This window comes from Paramormyrops kingsleyae, chromosome 6 (genome assembly GCF_048594095.1).
Source record: "Paramormyrops kingsleyae isolate MSU_618 chromosome 6, PKINGS_0.4, whole genome shotgun sequence".
Taxonomy (NCBI): domain Eukaryota; kingdom Metazoa; phylum Chordata; class Actinopteri; order Osteoglossiformes; family Mormyridae; genus Paramormyrops; species Paramormyrops kingsleyae.
Genome location: NC_132802.1, coordinates 28,781,454 through 28,794,701, shown reverse-complemented (window position 1 = coordinate 28,794,701; position 13,248 = coordinate 28,781,454). Strand labels below are relative to the sequence as shown.

Below are 13,248 nucleotides of genomic sequence, written 5' to 3'. Positions count from 1 at the left end.
ATAGTCCTGGGGCCTCAGTAATGAAGCAGAATTTCTTGTTTAACCGGATAACTTGTCGGATTTAAGGTAGCCCAGCTTAAATGAGCATTATCTTCATTCACTTACATTTAGCCCAGACTACCTGTAATCCAACTCGTTATCAGTCTAAGCAAGAAATCCTGCTTCATGACATAGGCCCCTGATCATCAAGCCATGTCCAAGGTGTCCATTGGATTCTGTTCCTCATTTTGCAACTTGAATGACTTCATAAACCAATCATAAGCAAGAACAGAAAAGGGGACAGTAGACAACCTCGTTCAACTGCAGTCCCCACTTTGAATGCGTCTTTGAACTGCTTGCCATTGACAACTTTGCAGGTCGTGTGATGGACTGTATTGTTGATACAATTAGTATCTCTGCTTTACTTCCTTATCTTTCACTGCTCTTTCTGAGTTACTGTATTAATAATTTGAGCGGGTTGCAGTTTACCAAGTTAGTGATTGTCGGATGATTGAAAAAGGGGAGCCTAGGATCTTAAAAAGAAGATACTTATAATCAGTCAGTCGAAACCAGGTGCTCAGGTACTGCATGTCTCTGATACTACACATGGCTGACCCATCCCCTAGCACAGAACTTATCATGCTCCCATAGCTGTTCGACAAAGCAAAGCTAATACATTTGGTGATACAACTTTTTCTCATTATGCGCCATGCCACTGGAACAGCCTTCCTGAGGAGGTGAGAGATGCTGAAAATATATTAAAAAATGAAATGTAAATTAAAAACTCAACTGTATAGTCTGTTTTGTATGCAATGACTTGTCAGTCAGCACTACATTATCATACAATAACATAGGAGTGCCGTGACAATGAAGACCACAAAATAAGGCTGTACTCTGCGGCTACATAGCTGACTCATCTTTACAATTACTGCTACTCTCAAGGGTTCCTGTGTTTAGAGATCTTGATTTCTAAGGTATAATGTCTTACAGACATTGACAGCTGTTCGATTCTATATATTTATTTTTGCAAATAGAGAAAAATATCATCTACTTCATTTTCCCCCATTAGCTACACATACTAAAATTTAAGTAAACTTCATTTCTGGTCAGGTTAAACACCTTTTACAAGAGCACAATGAACAAGAGCCCTCAGAGACTTACCATAGTAAGTAGGTCAAGTCTGTATACCTGCCGGCCCACTTTAGCACTACAGGAATCAGCAGATACAGGCTTCTGAGAAGCCAGGCGAACGCTGCCACATAATGTGCCGTCTTTTTAATCCTTTCATATCATTTGTTACCAAATGAGCGGGTCATCCTGCCACTGTACCTGTTCATCTAGCCAGAATGCTTGCTTTGTTTTCAGCCTTTTTGGGTTACCACACAATAACTAAAGTCTGCATTACAAAATGGCTTAACTGAAACACATCCAGTTTCACACACTTGATGCTGTCAGACAGGCATACTGGGCTCTTACAGTTAAATCTGTAATATAAAAATAATCTCTACAGCAAATGCAATTTTTAATTATACCATTCTTCTGAAATACACTGTACTAAAGGTGCAAACTCAAAGTGCTATAGGACCATATATGGCGGCAGTTCGTCTAACAAACTAAAAATAGTGTTCCATATATTAGGTACGTCTAAGTTTTTAAAAGTAACACGCACAGCAACTCCTTCCTGTTAAAATGGTTGTGTATATTAAGTGTGACAAGAGAAAAAAAGTTATGAACTGAAAATAGTCAGTTTAATGCATAAAGTTCATGACAGACTAAACAAAACTAAACCTAAGAATGCCTGCACAGGGATACAACATTATTTTTTCCATCTCCTGAAGCTGATCAACCTTTCTTTATACCTTTTTAATATGCGTCTTCTGTATTCAACCTTCTTCTGCGTTTAAGGCAAGTTGGTTAGGTCTGAGAATGATGGGATTTGTTAGAACAGGCAGAACCGATAAACAGGTTCCGTACCACAAATTTAACTGTACTTTATGCGGCAGTACAGTTGTCACAACAATGAGAGACTTTGGCTTGACTACTCCTACTCCCACGATATCGTATTGTGACCCAAGGGAAAGTGGAGTAGTGTTAAATACCCTAAATTAAAAAGGATAACTTCTTTTTTTCCTGCTGCAATTAATAGGAGCAATTACACAAAAAAGCTGAAGTGTGATAGGCATACAAACAGAAATAAGAAAACAAGCCGCCTGCTCTGGTATAATGTGTATAATGCTCTTATGGTTAGTAAAGGTATGGAGTCATTGGATCAACGATACATGGGTTCCTTTAAATCAGAGCTAGATAAGATTTTAACAACTCTGAGCTATTAGTTAAGTTCTCCCCAAACGAGCTTGATGGGCCGAAAGGCCCCCTCTCATTTGTAAATTTCTTATGTTCTTAAACAAAAGATATAGCTGACGCTGGAGTTGAAAATAATGAGACACTGGGGTTGTCAAAAATTGATTCTCAGATACTAATCGATATTAAAAATTAGTATCTGATTAGATACTCATTTTCACCATTATTGATACAAACAGTGCGGTTTTCACCTCATTCGCCACACTTCACACAACACCACTACAGCACAGGTGTGCATGCATGCACACACTCGCGCAGCCCCTCCCCTCCTCTCAATAGCCACTGAACACATTCCCGCTGGTTAACACACGTACCAAGTTGGCCGAACATCGCATATGCTGCAATTGAAGGCACTTCGCAAGCTGCTTCAGTAAAAAAAAAAAATGCAAAAGTGCCGTTTGGAAGTATTTTGCAGATGAGCATGTAAAGGCTAAGGATGTGGATAAGCCTCTATGCAAACACTGAAACAGTGCTACAAAGTTGTGGCGACGAAGTCAAGTAGCACGTCAAACCTGGCGAAGCATCTTAAAGACCAACATCCCGGTCTTTATGAGAAATTTCGCGAGGTCAATAACACTGAACTATTAAACACTTATCAAAAATGCTAACTTGGCCGGAGCACACCTTAATATTAGCCGCTTATCTATAAGCAGTTAGCCAACAAACACATTAGCCGTATGTTATCATTAAGGTAGCGGATAGGTGCAATGGCTAATAAAATAATATAGTTAATGTGGGAACAATGCAAAAATGTAAAACAAAAATGTGTCCTGTAAAATGTGGTAAACGCCCAGTCATACTTAAAAAAAAATATATACCATTGTATACCATGAAACCGATACAACTTTGAAAAATACCGCGCTGCAATTTTTTGGTCATACTGCGCGGCTCTACAAGACCTGATTTTTAGTTGTTGGACTTTCAGAATGATCTTCCTGAAGCATACATATTAACTCATAGGCAAAAGTGGATACTCATCTTTACCATCTGCACGGGTAGCTCCACAGCACTACAGTGTTTATGCTATAATTATATAAACCAATAAATGTAAAAAGCAATCCCTTTTGACAAGGCACACATATCAAGTACGCCTGGGTGCTATAAAACACATAATCAACTGTTTCATTCGGTAGTCACTAAAGGTCAATAGACACAGCTCTCCATTCAACTTGCAGAATAAATCTAATTTATTTATAAATATAAATTTATTTAAGACGAGCCAAAAAAAATTTGTTTCAGACGTTATACATCCAGACCTCAGATCTGTGTGGTTAGAATCTGCAGTGTCCAGCTTTAAAGAAGTTAGCATAAAGTACAGTGGTGAGTAAACTGACCTTCGCATGCATCTGTAAGTGTGTGAGTGAGACAGACAGACAGTAAGGACCCTATAACAGTTGAGAGCCTTCCTGTTACTGAACAAGAACTACATCACTGTTGAACGACAAACTCTCCTGGCTGGACTCTCTGCACATGCTACCAGATCCATCTAAAATCAGAGGTGGGAAATCTTATCTACTGCAGAAATGGCCTTGGTGTATGGAGGTTTTTGCTGCAACTCCCTAATTAGAGGACTGATTGGCTGAGAGTCATCACACCTGGGTTTGAACAACTGACATAAAGGTTATCCCAAAAACCTGCATACACACAAGCCTTCTGCTGATAAGATTGCCCACCCCTGATCTAAATGACACAAAATACAACAGCTTGTTTTATTTTCAGGGGTAGATCTCTCTCCTGACCTTTGCCCCCTACACAAAATACAGGCTTAGAGTTTGTTGGAATACCCTGGCCCATAAAACAATAAAGCTTAATGACAAAATGATCTGGGGAACACAAAGTTACTTCTACATTCCCAGCAGGCAGCTCTGTTTAAGAGCTGTTTGGTGATCAGTGGTGTCTCCTGTGGTACTATGTACAGTGCAGCCTCAGGTAGGGTTGCCTCTCATCCTTTATTATACAGGATCGACACAGAATTTCATTTTCTAATAATAGGACAATCCCATATTATAAGGGACGGGTTGCAGCCCTAACCTCAGGATAATGCAATTCAACAGGTAACCATGATAACTCCTACACAATAACTATGCATCTGGGGTCTGTATCACAATGCAGGATTTATTGTTTAGCCAGATGACTGATTTAAGTTACCCCAGTTTAAATGGATTTTATCTTCACTTACATTTAGCCCAGACTACTTCAAATCAGACAAGTTATCTGCAGTGTAGCCAAAGATTATTTGTACACTTCGAGGATATTGAACAACAAATTTAAAAAATGTTCTTAAATGTTACAATTATGTGTTAGTTATGTAAAGAAACAAGAAAAACTTTTATTCAAAACATATTCTGGAAATGTTTTCAAATTATTTATTGCCTTCAAACAATTATTTGTACACCTGGCTATTGGAGTTTTCTCGAAGTCCTGCTCAGTATTTGGTAGGCCCTCCTTTGGCAGCAATAACAGCACACAGCCTCTTGGGCATGGTTTCAGCAAGGGTGTTGCAAACGGCTAAATCAAGGCTCTCTGATGTGCGGTGGAGCATGTCTTTCAAATTCCGGACTTTGTGGGGGCCACTCAAGCACTTTCACCTTCTTCTTTGCGAGAAAAGGCTTTCATATGTTTTTGTGTACTTGGGGTCGTTATCTTGATGGAAAATGTAGTGACGTCCCAGCAATTTAGCAGCAGATGGGATCATCTGGGTAGACAGGATCTCAGAATCCATGATGTCTTCAATAAAATGCAAATAGCTGACACTGCAAGCTGCCATGCAACCCCAAACCAACACTCTCCCACCACCATGCTTGAAGGTTGGATTTAGGCACTCCTCCTTTGAGTTGTGCCATGCTCTCTGACCATACAACTGATTTCCAGATTGATTTCTCAACATGTTCTTTGGCAAATTTCAGATGTTTCAGTTTGTTCTTTTTACTTATAAATGGCTTCTTATGAGGAACCCTGCCATGCAGCCCACATTCGTTCAGCCTGCTCTTTATTGTTTGCGTGCAAACCTAAATTCCAGTAGCCTCCTTGACTTGCTTTGCTATTTGTGTAGCAATCAACTGTTGGTTTTTCATGGGAAGCTCATCGATGTACCTATCTATCCTTGGACTGGTCTTTCTTTTTCTCCATCTTCCCTCCAAAGTAAAGATTTCACCAATCTTCTTAAATTTCTGAATGATGTAGTGCACAGTAGTGAGCCTCATATCAAGTCTGGTGGCAATTTTTTGAACAGAAAGACGGTAGACCCCGACTGTGAAATTTTATGATTCTTTCTCTCAATACATTGGGTATTTCAGCAGTTTTAGCCATGTTGGGAAACACTTGAGTGGAGAATGACCACTAAGGCTACAGTACTTCTAGAAACAAAGGGCACCCAATTACCTGCCTATTTGGAACATCTGCTGTTTTATGTTGTGTTAAATGATCTTTACTGACTGAGAACTCCTCCCATTGTCACCTATACGAATGGCCAGGTGTACAAATAATTATTTGAAGGCAATAAATTACATAATTTGAATATGATTCCAGAATATGTTTGTAGAAAAGAAATCTTAATTCTTTAAATAGCACACAAATAATTGTAACATTTCTGACAGTTTCTAAAGTTTGTTCTTCAATATCCTCAATTTAATTTCCACTTTTGACCATTTTTTCATAGTGTACTAATAATTTTTGGCTATTCACTTGACACATGATACAGGCCCCTGGGCATATCTACATAATTAATTAACTCATTACTAAGACATAATACAAATATTGTCATATAACTATTGCTTGACAACTACAGAAAAATCCATCCATTTATACAACCATCCATCTGCCCATTATTCAGCCTGGTGCCCATTCCAGGGAGCAGAGGACACAAAGCAGGTGAACCCAATATGGCTATATTAAATCATCTCAATGGGCATAGGGTGGAATTAATGAGCATGGATTAACTGTTCACATGGATCATTGCCATTTATACACAAGAAACAATGGCTGTTAAAAATAAGGTGGGCTTCCAGATAATTTCAGATAATACTTTTGTTGCAAAAAAGGAATGAACCCATGCAAAGCACGGACTGATCCAGATACTTTGAAAGGACCAAACACTGCTCAACAGTTTTTTCCCACTAGAAAATTTGACACCCATTTATCATTTAGTTAACTTAATGTCAGTGACGTGTCCTTTTGTCCTTTAGGTGGCGTTTGTTAAAGAAACCGAGGACACCATTCCATATTCACGAAGGCAATAGTATATAATTCTGTTACAAGAAATACCCGCAGATACCTGAGTATGAGGCGCAGAGCGCTTCTGTAGGCCCTTAATATTGGAACATCGATTCATCGATTTGGAACGAGGACAGTTTGGTACAGGTGTTTAACCGGTAATAACCACGAGCCAGAAGGTACAACACATAGCCCAAAACACCTTTAATTTCTTTATCCACAAAATTTCGCTTTCTCCTTTGCTTAGGTGTAACACAGGCCACCGGATTTCATTCGACATAGAAGCAGCACATACAGTATAAACGCTAGATCTCGCTCGCAGTAAACGAACAGAACATCATCAGTCTCATAACCATTTTAGCTGTATCCGCTGATATGTACACGCAGAGTCAATCTCTGATTCCAGTGAAGAATTAAAAGCAATAGTGAATATTACATGAAATATTACGATCCTCAAAATCACCATTAATATTGTTGTTAGCTTTACCTCAATAGTCTTAATTCCGGAAAACGCGACTCTTCAACGAATGACACGTAGAATCGTTAAAAAAAAAACATGTTTTAGTTAGGTGTCAATCCTGAATGGTTTCCTGGTGTCTACTGACAGAGCTCAACATAGATATTCCATTTATATAACCTAAATATTTAGCATTTTTTATTTCCCCGGTGCATGCACCTAACACTAAAAGCGTCTCGTGCTTCAGCACTCCCACTTTGGTACGACAGCGCACGAGCATCGCTGGAGCTGCTCCCTTGTATCTCCTGCACCGCGTGATTTCACATCAGTGGAAACTTAAAGCGTGGCTCTGCTACTTACAAGATGTTGCGCACGGGTCTCTTTATCGTCATCGTATCATCGTTTTAGTTCAGAATTCGTAAAAAATAATATATATGCTTAATAAAGATCTTCCGTCCGTTACACCCCATTCATTCCACAGACAATACTGCCAACAGACTCATATCGCTGTGTACCACTCACTTCCTCATCCAATGAAAAGGCGTGCCTCGATGGCGCTATAGTATTTGAACCAATAGATGTGATATCACGTGACTCGTCTGCTTTTGTACTTTGAGTATCATCTATAAGCGGCAATACTGCTGTCTATGTAAAAAAATGTGTTGGCCACTGTATAAGGCCTTTTGAAATTGTGGTACTAACTGGGGTCATAGCACACTGAAGGTTGAAAAACTCTGGTTTATGGTTTAGTGACATTTTTGCAATTTTTCACATTTACTTTGATAAGATCTTTTGTGGTTTCAGTTTTAATATAGCATAGGGAAGGTAAATGAGGGAATAACATCACACTCCTGTTTCACACACACAAAACATTTTTGTTTGCCTTTTAAGGTAGTTAAACATGCAGTCTCAAGTATATGGAAAAAAAACACTACCCTCTAATTAACAGCTCAGATATACGGGATATCTTTGGAAAAATATCAGGCCTGATTTGGACTAATATAATTCTTGACCAATTTTTGGCTCTTTCTCCATTTTGAAGATACTGTATAGACAAGGAGAGGTCACCATTAATCAACTGGTTGATTGATTGATTGACTGATTTGTTGATTATATCAACAGATAGGTCACTGTGTGTATGAATGTGTGGCACAGTGTTGGCTGCCTTGTGCTCTTTGCTTCCTGAGATAGTCTGAAAGTTTCCTGTCACCCTGTCCAGCATAAACAGCTGGAAGATGGATAAAAAAGTCATTTGTGATGTGTGCAACAAGAGGAGGGCAATTACTGTTTAGACAGGCATTCATTTTCTGTTGACTAAATTAACCAAATCAATTATTTAAGTATTATAATTTATTTGTTCACTACTTCATATATAATATACAAGTCTCGTTTAAAGATGTGACAACATTCAGTATTACAATATGTAAACATCCCAGATCTGAGTAAACCTAGCTGAATACTTCATATGACTAGACCCAGCATCCCTTTTTACAGTCAGTATAACCGAAGTCTTTAATGAGCTGAGAGAGCAATAAATGCTACAGAACAAATTATTTTCATACATTCAAAGCCCAAAAGAAATGGCAGAAAGATTTGCATAAACTGAAACCGCTGACACTATTGTAATGATCTTAGTAGCCTTGCTAGAAGAATTCAGCTTATTGATGACAGAATTATGGACACTGACTCTTTTGTGTGAGACCCTGCTTACAAAACATGCCTTAGTGCTTACTACTTCTGCTCCTGGGGAGATGATTCTGTAGGTGTCAAACTGAGATGAAAAACTTTATTCAGTAACTTTGCAGAAAGAACTGTAAGGCCAATAGGCGGTTTCTCTGTATGTCCCTCTTTACATGTCATTTGCTTATGGTCTGACCTATAAGGCTAACATGAGGGTACGTGTGTTGCCTTTATAGGAGCAGACAGTGCAGTAATTGTAGCATTCTCCCCATGTTTGCATGAATGCTTATACATACAGTGGTTCCTATCTTCGACTTAGACTGCAATGGGGGTCTGTGTCAGTTGAGCGATGCCACATACAGGGTATTTGTAAAGTATGTATGTTATTCTTGTGCACTTCATGGGATGGATGTCTAAAATCCTTCCCCTAAAATTTGTGTTGTGAATGTTGTGCAAGTGATGCAATCCCATATAATTCAAAGTATACAGCTGCATAAAAATTTTTGAGACCACAGCACATTTTTTGTTTCATTCATCTCTCAATTTATGAGGATGCATCTGTGAATTTTTTTTACATATATTATATATATATATATATATATATATATATATAGCAAACTGCAGCCTGGTTTTTCTCTGTTTCTCATTGATGAACAGCTTCTTCCTTGCTTTATGGACCTTCAGTCCTGCTTCTAGGAGCCGGATACGAACTGTCCTAGCAGTGCACTTCACACCTGCACTTAGTGTTTCCCATTCCTTTTGAAGGGCACTTGATGACATACTATAATTCATGAGAAACTGTCGAATAAGTTACTGGTTATCTCTGATCTCTGGCATTAGAAAGTTGCTACCACCCTTTATCTGGCTGGTTTCTGGTTATTCCAGTGTTTCCTTCTTCACGTTATTCTTGTGTACTACGGTCTTAGAAATTTTGAACCTTGAGGCATCCTGCTGCTCAGTGCCAGCAGAACCAGGATTAAACCAGGATTTAAAAATGCAGAGTTGTTTGTTTTGTTTGTTTGTAAACAGTGGTCTCTTATCCTGCGGCTGTATGTACTGTCTCCTGAAACTGAGGCTGAAGCAAATTGATGTTCATGCATGAACAGGGGATCGGAAACTTTTTGTTGAAGGTGAGACACAGACTCTGCGAATGGCTTTAAAACTTCATAGAGTGCTCTACTGCCAACACCATGGACTTTGTGCATAGCATTGAGTCATTAGGCATGCATGGAATACACAGCGATTAGAACAGTGGTCTTCAACCCTGAATTTTTCCAACCCTTCAATCCCTGATAGTTGCAATCGACTAGGAATGTCTTTATGATCTTTATCGACCTTTTGGCAACCACTGATCTAGAAGGTAGGGGGTGTGAATAACTGACCAAATGGGGGAACAGTGTTCACAGACTGCTCCTTGTGTGACTGGGTTATTTTGTGTGTGCACTGTCATTGTCATGCTTTCCAGAGTATAACAGAAAAAGCTCATTAAATTTTTACCCTGTACAGACACAATACTAAGCTGATAACTCAATTCAATTTATATTGGAAGCTGGATGGATGGATAGAATTTAAAAAATTGTAACTTAGTGAGTAAACAAAATTTACTACAGTGCAGTATAATAAGTAAAGCTGTCTGTTTGGCAGGCTGGACTGAACCACATAGCATGGGATTGGGCAGGGAACAAGATCTTTATCTGAGGACTTGGAGAGACAATCACAGATAAAACCCTGGTCTGAAAAGACAAGATGCATACCTGGACGTGTGACATGCCCCAACATGGTGATAGTTACTTTTGAGTAGCTTTCCTGTTTGACTGACTACAGCAAGTTCATCTGACTCAGTATGTTACCCTACTGCCCCTAGTATTTGGGGACTATAAACATGTTAACTTTCAAAATGACATTGAGCACAATGACTCATCTTTAAAATACTGTTATATCCATGTTGAATTTCATTAATGTCTCGACATGGAGCTAGATATTATTAAGGAAATGCTACACAACATACATACGTATATATATATATATATATATATATATATATATATATATATATATATATATATAGACACACACATACACAAGCATACATACATACATACATCTTCTATACCCACTTATTCTATGCAGGGTCATGGCAGTCTAGAGTCTATCCCAGAAGCTATGGGTGCAAGGCAGGGAATAATCCTGGACGAGGTGCCAACCCATGACAATGACAACACACAAAATAATTAACCACATTTCTGCATTTGCAGGGCTCTAGACTGGTTGCATATATGACCTTTTATTGAGAGTGTGCGATATAAAATTTCACTTGGTCGCATCTGTGCCAGTGTGTGATTATCATTAGGATGTTTTGATCCTGCATGGGTTTTTTTTCTTCTTGCCTGGTTTAGTGTGTTTTTTATTTTTTGTTTCTTTTTACTGACTTGGTCTCAATGATCGGACTGGGGAGCACAGGACTGGGAGGCACTCTTATACACTATTGATGAGGAGCAAACAAGAGGCATCTTATTTCCCGTAAAAGGTATTCCCTTCCTTGTGTCCTGTACTTGTTGAAGTAGACTCTGGGCTCCCCACGGTCTAGTAATGGATAAGCTGTTGGAAGATGAATGAATAATGTCTTTGTCAGATATTATTCTCTAGTTAGAAGAATCCTCTTAATAGTTACTGCAAAACATGTGATGACGTGTGTAAGCAGAGCAGCTGGCTGGGAATCGTCACCAGGACAGATTTATGTATGAGGGTGTGTTCCCCCTTACTCATCTATGGGACAGCACTACTGTAGTTTCACTTTCACTGCTTGAAGATGTGTGTCACATCAGAAACATCCCCATCTACTCCCATGACCCACATCAAGAGCTTGAGGGCTTTTTCTAGCATTCGGCTGCACAGCGGGGTTCAGCACTTGAGACTGAGCATTAATAATTTCATGATATTATCAGTAATCGATAATGATAAACAAGTAAGACAGTGTCAGTGTTTGACAGTGATTGACAGGTGATTATTGCCTTTGTCAGCTTTAAGCTCAGCCTTGTAACCTACGTTGCTGATGCTCTTTTTAAACATGGTTATTACAGCACAGCAGTAATGGTAGGACAATACTATATGACTGACAGTGAAGTTCTTCAGACATAAAAAGTGAAATTTTTAATGGACAAGTCAATCGTCAGATGGGAGTCATACTGAGCATACATATCACTTGTTGAACAGGAGAATTAAGGCAGAAAACCCAACTGACAAGCAGAGATATTTTAATGTTTATGCCCACATGCTGTTTGTCAAGCCCTGCCTGCCCCTCTCGTTCTCTCCCTGTTGCTTGTTTTGTCTTACCTCTTGTTTCAGCCCTTGCATGCATCACTCCAGCTACCTCTCGTCTGTTCCCTCGTTGCTGGTGTTATAAAGTGCTTCCCAGGCATGTGCTCCGCAGTCCAGTCATTGATGTTGCTACCTGTCTGCTCCAGAGTTTGTCCCGTGCTTTCTGCCCTATCCGAGCCTCATCTTCCCATTTTGACCTTTCGTGTTCTTTGTGTTTGTCCTGTGTTAGTTTTGGTTTTCCCTAATTAAAGTCCATTTCGTTCCTCCCTACACTCATCCTTGCCTCCTTCCACATCATGACATGACACTTTTGGAGGGCGCTACATGTGCATTGTACTCAAAAATACTGGATTTGAAGGCATGATAGGACTAGCACATTTTTGGGATAAATTCATGATTCCCTCTTTACTGATGATTTTCATTAAGCTGGTGTAACTTTTGATACATACACTTTTATGGTAACCACTGATTTGGAATCAGGAGTGATTTTCCATCAGTTTGATACCAAACATGCCATACCAGCCTAGCGGTTCACACCTCATACCATCTGTATCAATTAATTAACAATTGCTTATATTATGTATATTACTGACACACATCAGATTACGGTATAGGTGTTTTGGGTTGCACCTCAACAGATGTTACACTTTGGGTAAATTGTACAGACATTACATGACATATTCACATTCAAACAGCACATCTTATCCTTAGATAGGCGTGGCCGTTTGTGGTAATACCAATTTGAGTTGCACATCTGGGAACAAAATATTTTGGTTGGTGTGGCTTATCCCAATTGATTTTCTACAGAATGGATAATGTACACCTTAATTCAGTTCTTTTAATATAGCATGGTAGAACACAAAGAGCTTGCTAACAGGCCACAAAGATCAGATAAGGGCCACCGAGGAATGTGGAAGAAAAGGGGGAGGGGGGGGGGGGGGTTTGTTAAACAAAGAAAGAAGAATCTCTTAAAGTTAGGACACACTAAGATACCTGGTTAGACTATTCAATTTTCAAGATTCTTCTGGTATAACCATGAGGACATATATGCAGTGGTAGCTATACCTATTTATTTATTCAAATTTATATAAGTGTTCAAGTGTAAAGGGGTAAAATAGGTGATACTCTGTGAACATGGCACACAAAACACTAAGATTGTCTAAGGACACATACAAACATAACCTATCTGTATATTGAGACTAGTAGTCATGAGTAAATCAATATACAGGGTATACAAAAGC

At 39.0% G+C, this 13,248-nt stretch overlaps 1 protein-coding gene across 3 annotated transcripts in view; it reads right to left on the bottom strand.

Annotated features, from left to right (window-relative positions):
• Positions 1–7,529, bottom strand: part of slco4a1 (solute carrier organic anion transporter family, member 4A1) — a 29,951-nt gene extending 22,422 nt beyond the window's left edge. For 2 of the 3 annotated variants that reach the window (XM_023841182.2, XM_023841179.2), the window contains exon 1: positions 7,370–7,529. The gene's annotated coding sequence lies outside the window, so the exon portion shown is untranslated. Of the gene's footprint in view, positions 1–7,039; positions 7,308–7,369 lie in introns of those variants that run through there. The other variant, XM_023841181.2, reaches the window with a different exon arrangement.
• Positions 7,530–13,248: the final 5,719 nt, after the last annotated feature.